General features: G+C 42.1%; 1 long non-coding RNA gene across 1 annotated transcript; it reads left to right on the forward strand.

The window, feature by feature from the left end:
• Positions 1 to 1,560: 1,560 nt before the first annotated feature.
• LOC123485871 lies at positions 1,561 to 5,539 on the forward strand. The gene is made up of 2 exons (XR_006659171.1): positions 1,561 to 1,598; positions 5,467 to 5,539. It is a non-coding gene; the product is annotated as an uncharacterized LOC123485871 (long non-coding RNA).
• The last annotated feature ends 10,166 nt before the right edge of the window (positions 5,540 to 15,705 follow it).

Here is a 15,705-nt window from a genome sequence, read left to right on the forward strand (position 1 = left end):
ACTACTTGCCAACTCAGGTATAAGTCCGGTAACATCAACAGTGAGGACAAACCCAGCCTGCCTCTCTCCTTCCACACTGAGTCCAAACCTACGGTCAGTGGGTCCTGATTGTGACAGTGGAGCCCAGTTTGCACTGCAGGATCCAGAGATGGCATCAGTGAAGCTGGAAGACTGCAGTCAAACACTGGAGCTGAATGTCAACATTAAAGGTGAAGAAGAGGAGGAGAAGATTGGGAAATCTGTTTCTCATGGTAAGAGCAGGTTCTATCTAACTAAGTTTGTGTTATTCGTTCCAACATCCCAACGTGCATGAAAAGTTGGGATGTTTCATGATGAACTGTTTCAATGAGAAGGTAGATGTTATTTCGTGCTACAGACCCTTGCATGGTTTGACACCAGTATTGCCAGCATGTGTTTTATTCACTGGGCTATCTGGAGTGATCAGAGAGTAGACTAAAGAAGTGAAGTAGACAAACTGCCAGTGTTTTAAAGTTCTATTAAATGAGTCTGTGTAGTTACTAACCCTTGTGATAGTGAGTGGAGGATGATATGGCTCATAATTTGCATGACTTTTGCCCCTTTTTAGCTTTCGACTCTTACCAACTTTTAGAATAGTTTCCCCCCCTTTTGTATTGTACAGCCTACTGATATGAAACCACTACTAAAGGACACCAATAAGAAGAAGATACTTTTTGGGCAAAAAAACACGAGCAATGGACATTAGACCGGTGGAAATCTGTCCATTGGTCTGATGAGTCCAAATGTCCGATTTTTGGTTCCAACAGCCGTGTCTTTGTGAGACACAGAGTAGGTGAACGGAAGATCTCTGCATGTGTAGATCCCACCGTGAAGCATGGAGGAGGATGTGTGATGGTGTGGGGGTGCTTTGCTGGTGACACTGTCTGTGATCTATTTAGAATTCAAGGCACACTTAACCAGCATGGCTCCACATCATTCTGCAGTGATACGCCATCCCATCTGGTTTGCGCTTAGTGGGACTATCATTTGTTTTTCAACAGGACAATGACCCAACACACCTACAGGCCGTGTAAGGGCTATTTGACCAAGAAGGATAGTGATGGAGTGGTGCATCAGATGACCTGGCCTCCACAATCACCCGACCTCAACCCAATTGAGATTTGGGATGAGTTGTACCGCAGAGTGAAGGAAAAGCAGCCAACAAGTGCTAAGCATATGTGGGAACTCCTTCAAGACTGTTGGAAAAGTATTCCAGGTGAAGTTGGTTGAGAGAATGCCAAGAGTTTGGAAAGCTGTCAAGGCAAAGGGTGGCTACATTGAATAATCTAAAATACAACATATGTTTAACACTTTTTTGGGTTACTACATGATTCCATATGTGTTATAGAATAGGTCTGATGTCTTCACTATTATTCTACAAGGTAGAAAATAGTAAAAAAAAAAAAAAAAAAAACTTGAATGAGTAGGTGTGTCAGCCTTTGACTGGTACTGTATATTACACCAATTGACTGGTTCTTCTGATGTTGTTCACACAGGAGACCGTATTGAGACATTCTCTACATCCAGAAAGCAACAGCAGGAAGATCACAGAGCTAAGAGGTCTCACCACTGCCCACATTGTGAGGAGATTTTCCCAATTCTATCAAAGTTAAAAATACACCTACAAATACACACAGGCGAGAATCTGTATTTCTGCACTGACTGTGGGAAGAATTTCACAACATCAAAGGTTCATCAGAGAGTGCACACAGGAGAGAAGCCTTACTCCTGCTCTGACTGTGGAAAGAGCTTCTCTCGACTAGCGGACTTAAAAATACATGAACGTATACACACAGGAGAGAAGCCTTACGCCTGCTCTTACTGTGGAAAATGTTTCTCTCGACTGGGCGACCTAAAAATACATGATCGTATACATACAGGAGAGAAGCCTTACTCCTGCTCTGTGTGTGGGAAGAGTTTCTCTCAACTGGGCCACTTAAAAACACATGAACGTATACACACAGGAGAGAAGTCTTACTCCTGCTCAGACTGTGGAAAGAGTTTCTCTCAACCGAGCCACCTAAAACAGCATGAACGTATGCATACAGGAGGGAAGCCTTACTCCTGCTCTAATTGTGTAAAATGCTTCACAACATCAGCTGAGCTAAAAGTTCATCAGAGAACACACACAGGAGAGAAGCCTTACTTCTGCTCTGTGTGTGGGAAGAGTTTCTCTCAACTGGGCAACTTAAGACAACATGAACGTATACACACAGGAGAGAAGCCTTACTCCTGCTCTGACTGTGGGGCAAGTTTCTCTCAACCGGGCAACTTAAAACAACATGAACGTATACACACAGGAGAGAAGCCTTACTGCTGCTCTGACTGTAGGAAGACTTTCTCTCAACTTAGCCACTTAAAAGGACACCAAGCTATACATAAGGGAGAGAAGCCTTACTCCTGCTCTGGCTGTGGAAAATGTTTTAAATCATCAGCTGAGCTAAAAGTTCATCGGAGAACACACACAGGAGAGAAGCCTTACTTCTGCTCTGACTGTGGAAAATGTTTTAAATCATCGGCTGAGCTAAAAGTTCATCGGAGAACACACACAGGAGAGAAGCCTTACTCCTGCTCTTACTGTGGAAAGAGTTGCTCTCGACTGGGCGACTTAAAACTACATGAACGTATGCATACAGGAGAGAAGCCTTACTCCTGCTCGGATTGTGTAAAATGCTTCACAACATCAACCAATCTAAAAATTCATCAGAGGGTGCACACAGGAGAGAAACCTTACTACTGCTCTGACTGTGGGAAGAGTTTCTCTCAACACATTAACTTAAAAACACATCAACGTATACATAAAGGAGAGAAGCCTCAGTTGTCTCAGACAAGCTAAGATTAAAGTCACTCCATCACTTAATTCTCACCTCGTAAAGGAAGTGGTAACAGTGAATTTGATAACATTAACACTCAATTGTAAGCCTATTGTTTCTCACTGTGAGAGAATTGTGACACAATTTTAGTGTGTTTTGTTATCTTCTACTGTAAAGCTATTGAGATGACCTTGGTTTTGCCCTTAGGGTTGAATACACTCAGTGAGGTCTGATAGATGACTGGGTGGTACTGCTTTCCTCTGCAGTTTCTGTGGGAATGAGCTAGTTCGGACACTCATCGGTACAACACAAGACATGCAGCAAGAGGTTTCTTCACAGTCCACAGGTCCAGAACAGACGCTGGGAAACACACAGTATTAAATAGAGCCATGACTACATGGTACTCTCTGCCAGGTAACTCAAACTAGCAATAAAACCAGATTCAAAAAAACATAAAATAAAATAAACCTTATGGCACATTACAAAAATAACAACAGGAACTTTTAGCTCAGCTGATGTTGTGAAGCATTTTACACATCTCATATGTATATACTGTATTCTATAATATTCTACTGTATATGCCGCTCTGTCATTGCTTGTCCATATTCAGTTGAAGTCTGAAGTTTACATACACTTAGGTTGGAGTCATTAAAACTTGTTTTTCAACCACTCCACAAATTTCTTTTTAACAAACTATAGTTTTGGCAAGTCGGTTAGGACATCTACTTTGTGCATGACACAAGTCATTTTTCCAACAATTGTTTACAGCCAGATTATTTCACTTATAATTCACTGTATCACAATTCCAGTGGGTCAAAAGTTTACATACACTAAGTTGACTGTGCCTTTAAACAGCTTGGAAAATTCCAGAAAATGATGTCATGGCTTTAGAAGCTTCTGATAGGCTAATTGACATAATTTGAGTCAATAGGAGGTGTACCTGTGGATGTATTTCAAGGCCTACCTTCAAACTCAATGGCTTTTTGCTTGACATCATGGGAAAATGAAAAGAAATCAGCCAAGACCTCAGAAAAAAATGTGTAGACCTCTACAAGTCTGGTTCATCCTTGGGAGCAATTTCCAAACGCCTGAAGGTACCACGTTCATCTGTACAAACAGTAGTATGCAAGTATAAACACCATGGGACCACGCAGCCGTCATACCGCTCAGGAAGGAGATGCGTTCTGTCTCCTAGAGATGACATGCAAATCAATCCCAGAACAACAGCAAAGGACATTGTGAAGATGCTGGAGGAAACGGGTACAAAAGTGTCTATATCCACAGTAAAATGAGTCTTATATCGACATAACCTGAAAGGCCGCTCAGCAAGGAAGAAGCCACTGCTCCAAAACCGACATAAAAAAAGCCAGACTACGGTTTGCAATTGCACATGGGGACAAAGATCGTACTTTTTTTGAGAAATGTCCTCTGGTCTGATGAAACAAAAAACTGTTTGGCCATAATGACCATTGTTATGTTTGGAGGAAAATAATGTTATGTTTGCAAGCAGAAGAACACCATCCCAACCGTGAAGCACGGGGGTGGCAGCATCATGCTGTCGGGGTGCTTTGCTGCAGGAGGGATTGGTGCACTTCACAAAATAGATGGCATCATGAGGAAGGAACATTATGTGGATATATTGAAGGAACATCTCAAGACATCAGTCAGGAAGTTAAAGGTTGGTCGCAAATGGGTCTTCCAAATGGACAATGACCCCAAGCATACTTCCAAGTTGTGGCAAAATGGCTTAAGGACAACAAAGTCAAGGTATTGGAGTCGCCATCACAAAGCCCTGACCTCAATCCTATAGAACATTTGTGGGCAGAATTGAAAAGGTGTGTGTGAGCAAGGAGGCCTACAAACCTGACTGTTACACCAACCCTGTCAGGAGGAATGGGCCAAAATTCACCCAACTTATTGTGGGAAGCTTGTGGAAGGCTACCCGACACGTTTGACCCAAGTTAAACAATTTAAAGGCAATGCTACCAAATACTAATTGAGAGTATGTAAACTTCTGACCCACTGCGAATGTGATTAAATAAATAAAAGCTGAAATAAATCATTGTCTCTATTATTCTGACATTTCACATTCTTAAAATAAAGTGGTGATCCTAACTGACCTAAGACCGGGATTTTTTACTAGGATTAAATGTCAGGAATTGTGAAAAACTGAGTTTAAATGTATTTGGCTAAGGTGTATGTAAATAAGGTATTATTGTTTTTAATAAATGTGAAAACATTTCTAAGAACCTGTGTTTGCTGTTGAGGATGATATGGCTCATAATTTGCATGACTTTTGCCCCTTTTTAGCTTTTGACTCTTACCAACTTTTAGAATAGTTTCCCCCCCCCTTTTGTATTGTACAGCCTACTGATATGAAAACATATGTCACCTGGTACAGCCAGAAGAGGACTGGCCACCACTTTGAGCCTGGTTCCTCTCTATGTTTCTCCCTGGGTTCCTGCTTCATAAGGAGTTTTTAGTAGCCACTATGTTGTCTCTCCTGGCTATCATAAGATGAATGCACTAGCTGTGGGTCTCTCTGGATGGGAGCATCTGCAACATGACTAAATTGTAAATGTAGTGCTTGATGATGTATTTGATGTATTTTTTGTGTTTCCTGTTTGTACCCCAGGAAGAGTAGCCGCTGGGGATCCTAATAAAATACTACATTGTACTGAATGTATCAGATAGAGATGATGTGATGATCAGTTTTCACCATTATTCTGTTTTTGGCCCATTTATGAATGTGTTATTCAATGTGTTTCTATTGGATATAGTAGTAAAGGCCAAATTCATTTTTAAATATATATTTTTATAACTAAAGGGGTCCTAAAATTCAAAATCAAAGGGAGCGTTATAGAATGTTAGCATCTCTTTACTTTACTGATCAGTGTTGCACCTTGTCAGTTTTGGTGTGTTTTGTTTGCTTCTACTGTAATGATATTGAGATAACCTTGGATTTGCCTTTAAGGTTGAATATCCTATTTGAGGCGTCTCACAATGGAGTCTGATGGTTAACTGGGTGGTACATTACATTATTGCAGACGCTGTATACAGAGCGACTTACATTAGCAATTAGGGTTAAGTGCCTTGCTCAAGGTCACATCTGCAGTTTTCTGTGGGAGTGAACTAGTAGACACAACATACACTGAGTGTACAAAACATTAAGGACACCTGCTCTTTCCATGACATAGACTGACCAGGTGAAAGCTATGATCCTTAATGATGTAGTTGTGGTGTATTTATTATGGATCCCCATTAGCTTTCAGCAGAAAACAAGAAACTGCAGTTGCAGTGGGCTAAGGACTGAAAACACTGGACACTGGAGAATTTGAAAAACATTGCCTGGTCTGATGAATCCCGGTTCCTGCTGTTTCATGCTGATGGGAGGACTAAGGTATGGAGAAAACCATGAGTACATGCATCCATGCCGTGTGTCAGCATTGCAGGCTGGTGGTGGTGGTGTGGGGTGTGTTTTTATGGCACACATTGGGCCCCTTGATAAAAGTGGAGCAATGTTTGAATGCCACAGGATATCTAAACATCAAGGCCAATCAGGTGCATCCCTTCATGGCAGCAGTGTATCCATCTGCAAAATACACTGCTCAAAAAAATAAAGGGAACACTTAAACAACCCATCCTAGATCTGAATGAATGAAATAATCTTATTAAATACTTTTTTCTTTACATAGTTGAATGTGCTGACAACAAAATCACACAAAAATTATCAATGGAAATCAAATTTATCAACCCATGGAGGTCTGGATTTGGAGTCACCCTCAAAATTAAAGTGGAAAACCACACTACAGGCTGATCCAGCTTTAAAGTAAAGTCCTTAAAACAAGTCAAAATGAGGCTCAGTAGTGTGTGTGGCCTCCACGTGCCTGTATGACCTCCCTACAACGCCTGGGCATGCTCCTGATGAGGTGGCGGATGGTCTCCTGAGGGATCTCCTCCCAGACCTGGACTAAAGCATCCGCCAACTCCTGGACAGTCTGTGGTGCAATGTGGCATTGGTGGATGGAGCGAGACATGATGTCCCAGATGTGCTCAATTGGATTCAGGTCTGGGGAATGGGCGGGCCAGTCCATAGCATCAATGCCTTCCTCTTGCAGGAACTGCTGACACACTCCAGCCACATGAGGTCTAGCATTGTCTTGCATTAGGAGGAACCCAGGGCCAACTGCACCAGCATATGGTCTCACAAGGGGTCTGAGGATCTAATCTCGTTACCTAATGGCAGTCAGGCTACCTCTGGCGAGCACATGGAGGGCTGTGCGGCCCCCCAAAGAAAATGCCACCCCACACCATGACTGACCCACCGCCAAACCGGTCATGCTGGAGGATGTTGCAGGCAGCAGAACGTTCTCCACGGCGTCTCCAGACTCTGTCACGTCTGTCACGTGCTCAGTGTGAACCTGCTTTCATCTGTGAAGAGCACAGGGCGCCAGTGGCGAATTTGCCAATCTTGGTGTTCTCTGGCAAATGCCAAACGTCCTGCACGGTGTTGGGCTGTAAGCACAACCCCCCACCTGTGGACGTCGGGCCCTCATACCACCCTCATGGAGTCTGTTTCTGACCGTTTGAGCAGACACATGCACATTTGTGGCCTGCTGGAGGTCATTTTGCAGGGCTCTGGCAGTGCTCCTCCTTGCACAAAGGCGGAGGTAGCGGTCCTTCTGCTGGGTTGTTGCCCTCCTACGGCCTCCTCCACGTCTCCTGATGTACTGGCCTGTCTCCTGGTAGCGCCTCCATGCTCTGGACACTACGCTGACAGACACAGCAAACCTTCTTGCCACAGCTCGCATTGATGTGCCATCCTGGATGAGCTGCACTACCTGAGCCACTTGTGTGGGTTGTAGACTCCGTCTCATGCTACCACTAGAGTGAAAGCACCGCCAGCATTCAAAAGTGACCAAAACATCAGCCAGGAAGCATAGGAACTCATTTTACATTTACATTTTAGTCATTTAGCAGACGCTCTTATCCAGAGCGACTTACAGTTAGTGAATACATATATATATTTTTTTTTATACTGGCCCCCCGTGGGAAACGAACCCACAACCCTGGCGTTGCAAACGCCATGCTCTATCAACTGAGCTACATCCCTGCCGGCCATTCCCTCCCCTACCCTGGACGACGCTGGGCCAATTGTGCGCCGCCCATGAGTCTCCCGGTCGCGGCCGGCTGCGACAGAGCCTGGATTCGAACCAGGATCTCTAGTGGCACAGTCACAGCCTTAGACCACTGCGCCACTCAGGAGGTAAGGAACTGAGAAGTGGTCTGTGGTCACCACCTGCAGAACCACTTCTTTATTGGGGGTGTCTTGCTAATTGCCTATAATTTCCACCTGTTGTCTATTCCATTTGCACAACAGCATGTGAAATGTATTGTCAATCAGTGTTGCTTCCTAAGTGGACAGTTTGATTTCACAGATGTGTGATTGACTTGGAGTTACATTGTGTTGTTTAAGTGTTCCCTTTATTTTTTTGAGCAGTGTAGATTTTTTCAGCAGGATTATGCCCCATGCAACAAGCCTTGTCCAGGAATGGTTCCAAGAACATGACAGTGAATTCAGCTTACTGCAGTGGCCTGCCGAGGCACCAGATCTCAATCCAATTGTGCATCTGTGGGAGGAGATGGAACGAGCTATTCGGAGTAGAGATCCACTCCCAGCCAACCTGACACAACTGTGGGAAGCATTGCAGTCAACATGGACCAGCATCCCTGTGGAATGCTCTCAACGCCTTGGACAGTCCATGCCCCGACGAATTGAGGCTATTCTGAGGACAAGGGGGGGTGCAACTCAATATTAGGAATGTGTTCCTAATGTTTTGTACACTCAGTGTATATCAGATAAAGATGGTGTGATGATCAGTTTTCAGCATTAGTTTGGTGGATTATTTTATATTACTAAACAACTTTTATTAATTATAAAAAGGCTATGAATCGACTACTTGTGTTTTTTAAATTATCTTTTAAAATTAGATTCATTATTTTATTCATTGATTATGAATGTATTTGGATAACTGTATTGAAGTTAATTGATCTGGTGGCATGTAGCCTAGCGGTTAAGGGTGTTGGGCCAGTAACTGAAAGGTCGCTGGTTTTCAATCCTGAGCCAACATATTGAAAAATCTGTCGTTGTGCCCTTGATCAAGGCAATTAACCCTAATTGGTTCTGTAAGTTGCTCTGGATAAGAGCATCTGCTAAATGACAGATGCTCAAATGTAATGAAAAATACTGTTTGTACATTAATTTGATCTGGGCAACATCTTTTTGTGTATAATTAAATGAAACAAACTGTTTTAAATCAAATAGTTAGTGTCTATATATGAACCAAATGTTATCCCATTCACATTCTCTCAAACAAATGACCTATACTGTATATACAAAACACAACATTACCTCTTTGTTTACCCTGGACAGAGGGACAGGGCCATAGTAGGCTAGACTATGTAGCTGCTGTTGTTAGTAGTGCGAATACAGATGTCAGATCTAGTGTTTAGGTGTATAGGCTTCTACATTAATGCAAGAGTTTTTGCTTGTGTCTGTCGGGAGTGATGTGTTATCAGGCTTGCTAAATAACTACAGGAGGGAAGTGAGAGCGCTTTGAGCTTTGTGCCCGGTCCGCGCGACATGGTCAAGAGACGCAAAGAGCCAGCATTAGCACTCCGATGTGAAGGACAGCTCTTACAAAAATGTACCATCGTAGTACAACGAACAACAACATTCCATGGTACTATAATGTTTTTTGGGTCACTACCAAGGCAGGAAAATACTATGGCACTGGTGCAAATACCATGGCATTTTCCTGCAACTGTAGTGACCCAATAAACATAATAGTACCGTGGTATCTTTTTCATTGTAATACCATGTCAGGGAAATACCATGGTAGTTGCACCAGTACCATGGTATTTTCCTGACATGGTACTGAACAAAAAACACAGATGTTTGTAAAAAATGATACTAGGCCAAGAAAGATGGAGAGAAGAAACTGCCAGATGTGTCATAATAGGACCATTTGATATGGAACATTGGATACATTCAGCAGGGTGGGAAAAACACAGTCAAACACGTTTTAAATGGATTGGCGGAAGGGCTGTGGTCACCATTCATGTAATACATTAAATATATACATCAGACGGTATTGGGGAGCTATTTCATAGGGTGTTCACAGGTACAGTGGGGGGAAAAAGTATTTAGTCAGCCACCAATTGTGCAAGTTCTCCCACTTAAAAAGATGAGAGAGGCCTGTAATTTTCATCATAGGTACACGTCAACTATGACAGACAAAATGAGAAAAGAAATCCAGAAAATCACATTGTAGGATTTTTTATGAATTTATTTGCAAATTATGGTGGAAAATAAGTATTTTGTCAATAACAAAAGTTTCTCAATACTTTGTTGTATACCCTTTGTTGGCAATGACACAGGTCAAACGTTTTCTGTAAGTCTTCACAAGTTTTTCACACACTGTTGCTGGTATTTTGGCCCATTCCTCCATGCAGATCTCCTCTAGAGCAGTGATGTTTTGGGGCTGTCGCTGGGCAACACAGACTTTCAACTCCCTCCAAAGATTTTCTATGGGGTTGAGATTTGGAGACTGGCTAGGCCACTCCAGGACCTTGAAATGCTTCTTACGAAGCCACTCCTTCGTTGCCCGGGCGGTGTGTTTGGGATCATTGTCATGCTGAAAGACCCAGCCACGTTTCATCTTCAATGCCCTTGCTGATGGAAGGAGGTTTTCACTCAAAATCTCACGATACATGGCCCCATTCATTATTTCCTTTACACGGATCAGTTGTCCTGGTCCCTTTGCAGAAAAACAGCCCCAAAGCATGATGTTTCCACCCCCATGCTTCACAGTAGGTATGTTCTTTGGATGCAACTCAGCATTCTTTGTCCTCCAAACACGACGAGTTGAGTTCTATTTTGGTTTCATCTGACCATATGACATTCTCCCAATCCTCTTCTGGATCATCCAAATGCACTCTAGCAAACTTCAGACGGGCCTGGACATGTACTGGCTTAAGCAGGGGGATGCGTCTGGCACTGCAGGATTTGAGTCCCTGGCGGCGTAGTGTGTTACTGATGGTAGGCTTTATTACTTTGGTTCCAGCTCTCTGCGGGTCATTCACTAGGTCCCCCCGTGTGGTTCTGGGATTTTTGCTCACTGTTCTTGTGATCATTTTGACCCCACGGGGTGAGATCTTGCGTGGAGCCCCAGATCGAGGGAGATTATCAGTGGTCTTGTATGTCTTCCATTTCCTAATAATTGCTCCCACAGTTGATTTCTTCGAACCAAGCTGCTTACCTATTGCAGATTCAGTCTTCCCAGCCTGGTGCAGGTCTACAATTTTGTTTCTGGTGTCCTTTGACAGCTCTTTGGTCTTGGCCATATTGGAGTTTGGAGTGTGACTGTTTGAGGTTGTGGACAGGTGTCTTTTATACTGATAACAAGTTCAAACAGGTGCCATTAATACAGGTAACGAGTGGAGGACAGAGGAGCCTCTTAAAGAAGAAGTTACAGGTCTGTGAGAGCCAGAAATCTTGCTTGTTTGTAGGTGACCAAATACTTATTTTCCACCATAATTTGCAAATAAATTCATAACAAATCCTACAATGTGATTTTCTGGATTTTTTTTCTCCTCAATTTGTCTGTCATAGTTGACGTGTACCTATGATGAAAATTACAGGTCTCTCTCATCTTTTTAAGTGGGAGAACTTGCACAATTGGTGGCTGACTAAATACTTTTTTCCCCCACTGTATGGTATCTTGGCCCTCCCACCCCTACGGGATGGCAGCTCCCACCCCTACGGGATGGCAGCTCCCACACCTCCCAGTCAACGCTCTTCTCTGTCCTGGCACCCCAATGGTGGAACAAGTTTCCACCTAAAGTCAGGACAGCGGAGTCCCTGCCCATCTTTTGAACACGTCTGAAACCCTACCTCTTTGTAGAGTATCTTAAATCCCCCCCCACACACACACACTTTTATTTTCCCACGAGCACTGACTTTATTGATCTACTGAATCATTGTAGTTGTTGGGGGTTATCTTTACAGTAAATATAATGGTGGTGGATAAGCCTTCAATGCAAGCTGCAGGGGTTGCCTTTCAACAAGATGATCCTGACATTTTAAAGGTTAAAAAGGTGGACTTTGTGGCCTTTATCGCAATTTACATTTACATTTACGTCATTTAGCAGATGCTCTTATCCAGAGCGACTTACAAATTGGTGCATTCACCCTATAGCCAGTGGGATAACCACTTTACAATTATTATTTTTTTTTGGGGGGGGGGGGGGGTAGCAATGGTGATTAACGGCACTGCCAAGGTGGAGAAAAGATCTAGGAAGATATAAATCATTGTCCTTGCGGCAGAACGGTTCCTGGAGCTGAAAGATTTATTGGCAAAAGAGTTACATGGAATATTGGCAAAAGCCATACCACCATCTCGGGTCCTAGAGACTGAGAAGGGAGATATGGAGATTTAAAGGAAGGAAGAAATGGGAGTTTTGTTTGTTTTGGCAATGTACTATTTTTATTAGGGTGGAGTAAGTTAGTATCACTATTAAGTATGGATGTATTTTTTATTTAATTTATTTTGTGGTTTCAAACCGTCCAGTTGGTGGCGGCAATACAACTTTTGGATGTAGTCTGTCATAAAACCCACAGAAGAAGAAGAAGATGTCGCTGTTGCATTGTGGTAGTTGGTAGTTGGGGAACAGCATTCTTCAGAACAAAGAAAACGACAGGACTGTGCTTTCCGTTTCTCTTTATTACTACAGGTATGTAATAGCACTTTTAAACTGTCTAATAATAACGTCATAACATGTTAGATAACAAATCAGTCAAGGTATTATCACGTTTGGGAAAGGTTTTGTGTAATTTTTGTGTCAATCCGAGTGATTGAACAACGTGCTAAAAAATATTTTACAATCACACGGGGCGGGTTCCATTACATGTTCTCATTTTTTAGGCTTTCCAGGTTCGTATATAGGTCAGTGCGTTTCGCCTGGGCATGTTCAGTACAAAAACGTTTTGGAAAGTTGCAGATAGAAATACCCTGAATAGAAGTGACATGATTCATTAGAATCAGAGGCATGTTTGTTCTACATAATACATTTGTATCTGAATGTGGCCAACGTCTCCGTCCCCCTGCTGGACGCAGCCCTGGTACCCGCTTGTCCCTACGTATGTGAAGCTAGTCATAATAATGATTAGCCACAATAGTGGAATTTGCGGTTTGCCCTCAAAATAAAACGCCTTCATTGAAAGTGATGCAAACTGATATAACATATTGGAATCATGTCAAATGTTGTTACTTAATTTAAAATGAATTATAAAAACTAATTATTTTGAAAATAAACAGGAAGAAATGGTTGAAATCCCACTGTGGAGGTATTAGACCACATAATTGCATTGGGGGCATTCATATATGCACTTATGAAACGGGTTGAATTGTGCTCCCATGAAACGGGTGACACCCACAGAAAAAAATGATCAAGAGTTTATACAAATGTTAGCGTCTTAGCGCTTATTGCAGGACTTTGACTGAAAAATCACCTTCCCAGTCAGTCTATTGCAGGGGTACTCCAGTACTATTTGAGAAGGTCCGGTCAAACAAATGTCCTAGGTGGCAAAGGTCCGGATGGATATTGCCATTTATTGGCGTAGTAACAAACCCCCAACTTGCGACCCCAAACTGTTCACAACCCTCTTGTTGGCGGAGAGAACATTTAGCAGTTTTAAAGCTAATATCCCGCAATTCTACACATTTTACGACAGGGCTGAGATTATTTGTTGTTGCTGTTTTTAAGCAATTCTACATGTTTCCATGTCTTATGTGTGTTTATATGATACCAGGGGTTGAAGCCCAACCAAAACAGTATTATATACTTTTTTTGTGACCCGTGGTCCATATTGACCCCGTTCTTGGTCCTTACCGCGTTACGCCAGTTGAGTATAATATATAATAATATTTATAATATTGCACTGTACAGCCCTACCTATGTATTGTTCAGCCTACTCAGTGACACCCACAGAACACAACTATGTAGAGTTTACACAAATATTAGCGTCTTCACTCTATTGCAGGACTCTGAATCCACTGTTGTCCGGGAGTTTAACCCTGTCAGCTAAATTGTCATCATAATCAGTGGTTTCAAGTTTGTCTCTGTACATTTTTGACGAGATGATCATAGCAAAAAAATTAAATACTTCTGCATTTCCCGCTGTGCAAATGCATTGTCTCTCATTGCAAATAGGCTCAGGATAATTCCTGATAAGGTTGGGTAGCTGATAGGCCTTTTCAGAGCTTAAATAGCCAAAATGATTAGTCACAGGGCTCCCGAGTGGCGCAGCGGTCTAAGGCACTGCATCTGTCACTACAGACCCTGGTTGGATTCCAGGCTGTATCACATTCCGGCCGTGATTGGGAGTCGCATAGGGCGGTGCAAAATTGGCACAGCGTCGGCCGGGGTAAGCCATCATTGTAAATAAGAATTTGTTCTTAACTGACTTGGCCCAAACATTAGACCGGACCAAATCTGAACCAATCACTCAGACATCATTAGGCAGGTTTCCATTGACCCAGGTCCATTCGACAAAAGCAATGTTGCTAAAATAATCTTTGCGACGTGTAATGGAGATGGCAGATATAGGAGAAATGTTCTAAAGCTCGAAAACATTTTTAAATCGTTGGACGGGTGGGTTTTTCTTTTGTCAAAGTTTCTTTATTCTGAGAAGTGAGGATTGAAACAGTGTTTTTTAAATAAATGATGATTGCCAAATCATTTTGACGGTACAGGGTGAGTCATTACGTCCAGCTATTTTCTATGCAAACTTTTTCTCAATGTCCAGAAAAAAATCACTGGACAAGTTATTGGAAACATGGCGACTGTTTCACAAGATTGGAAAGTACAGTACAGCAGAGTACAGGAAAGAAAAGTTTAGTTCAGTACAGTACAATAGTACAGTATAAAGTAATGTACTCTGTTAGGGCGGGGCGATATGGACTACAAATCATACAGCTGTATCTTGAGTTTTTTCAAACGTATGGGTGATTCAAGATATCTCAGTTTTGTTTTGTTTTTCTCTAAGTAAGTGTTGTACAATTAAATTAATCTAATGAATTAAGGGCTTGTGAAGTTACACCTATAAATAAATACAATTGTTTTTTGATTGAAATAATACAGTGAAGACAACGTTATTCAGGAAAATATTACATAGTGCTGCCTAAAACAAACTGCAACCTTGTTCTAAATGGTTTTTCAGTCATTTATGTGAATTTCTGAAATCTACTATAGGTTAAGTGCACTTACATGGTTTAATTTAAAGTGTGCAATTTGTGTCTAATGTGAAATTAATAAATGGTTTGTTGTCAATGCTTAGCTACATGATCTAATATATTTTTTGAGAATAAAGAAAGTGCCAGAACTGTCAAGACTAACTTTTGTGTCTGTTTCTCTTTATTACTACTGGACGACTCAGATTAAGTCTGAGGCCGGTAACATCAATAGTGAGGACAAACCCAGCCTGCCTCTCTCCTTCCACACTGAGTCCAAACCTACAGTCACTGGGTCCTGATTGTGACAGTGGAGCCCAGTTTGCACTGCAGGATCCAGAGATGGCATCAGTGAAGCTGGAAGACTGCAGTCAAACATTGGAGCTGAATGTCAACATTAAAGATGAAGAAGAGGAGGAGAAGATTGGGAAATCTGTTTCTCATGGTAAGAGCAGGTTCTATCTAACTATAAGTTATCTTTTTTTTGTCAAGCAGTGGCAAATATACAGCACCAGTCAAAAGTTTGGACACACCTACTCATTCAAGGGTTGTTCTTAATTTTTACTATTTTCTACCTTGTA

The sequence above is a fragment of the Coregonus clupeaformis genome, unplaced genomic scaffold, assembly GCF_020615455.1.
Source record: "Coregonus clupeaformis isolate EN_2021a unplaced genomic scaffold, ASM2061545v1 scaf0879, whole genome shotgun sequence".
NCBI lineage: Eukaryota > Metazoa > Chordata > Actinopteri > Salmoniformes > Salmonidae > Coregonus > Coregonus clupeaformis.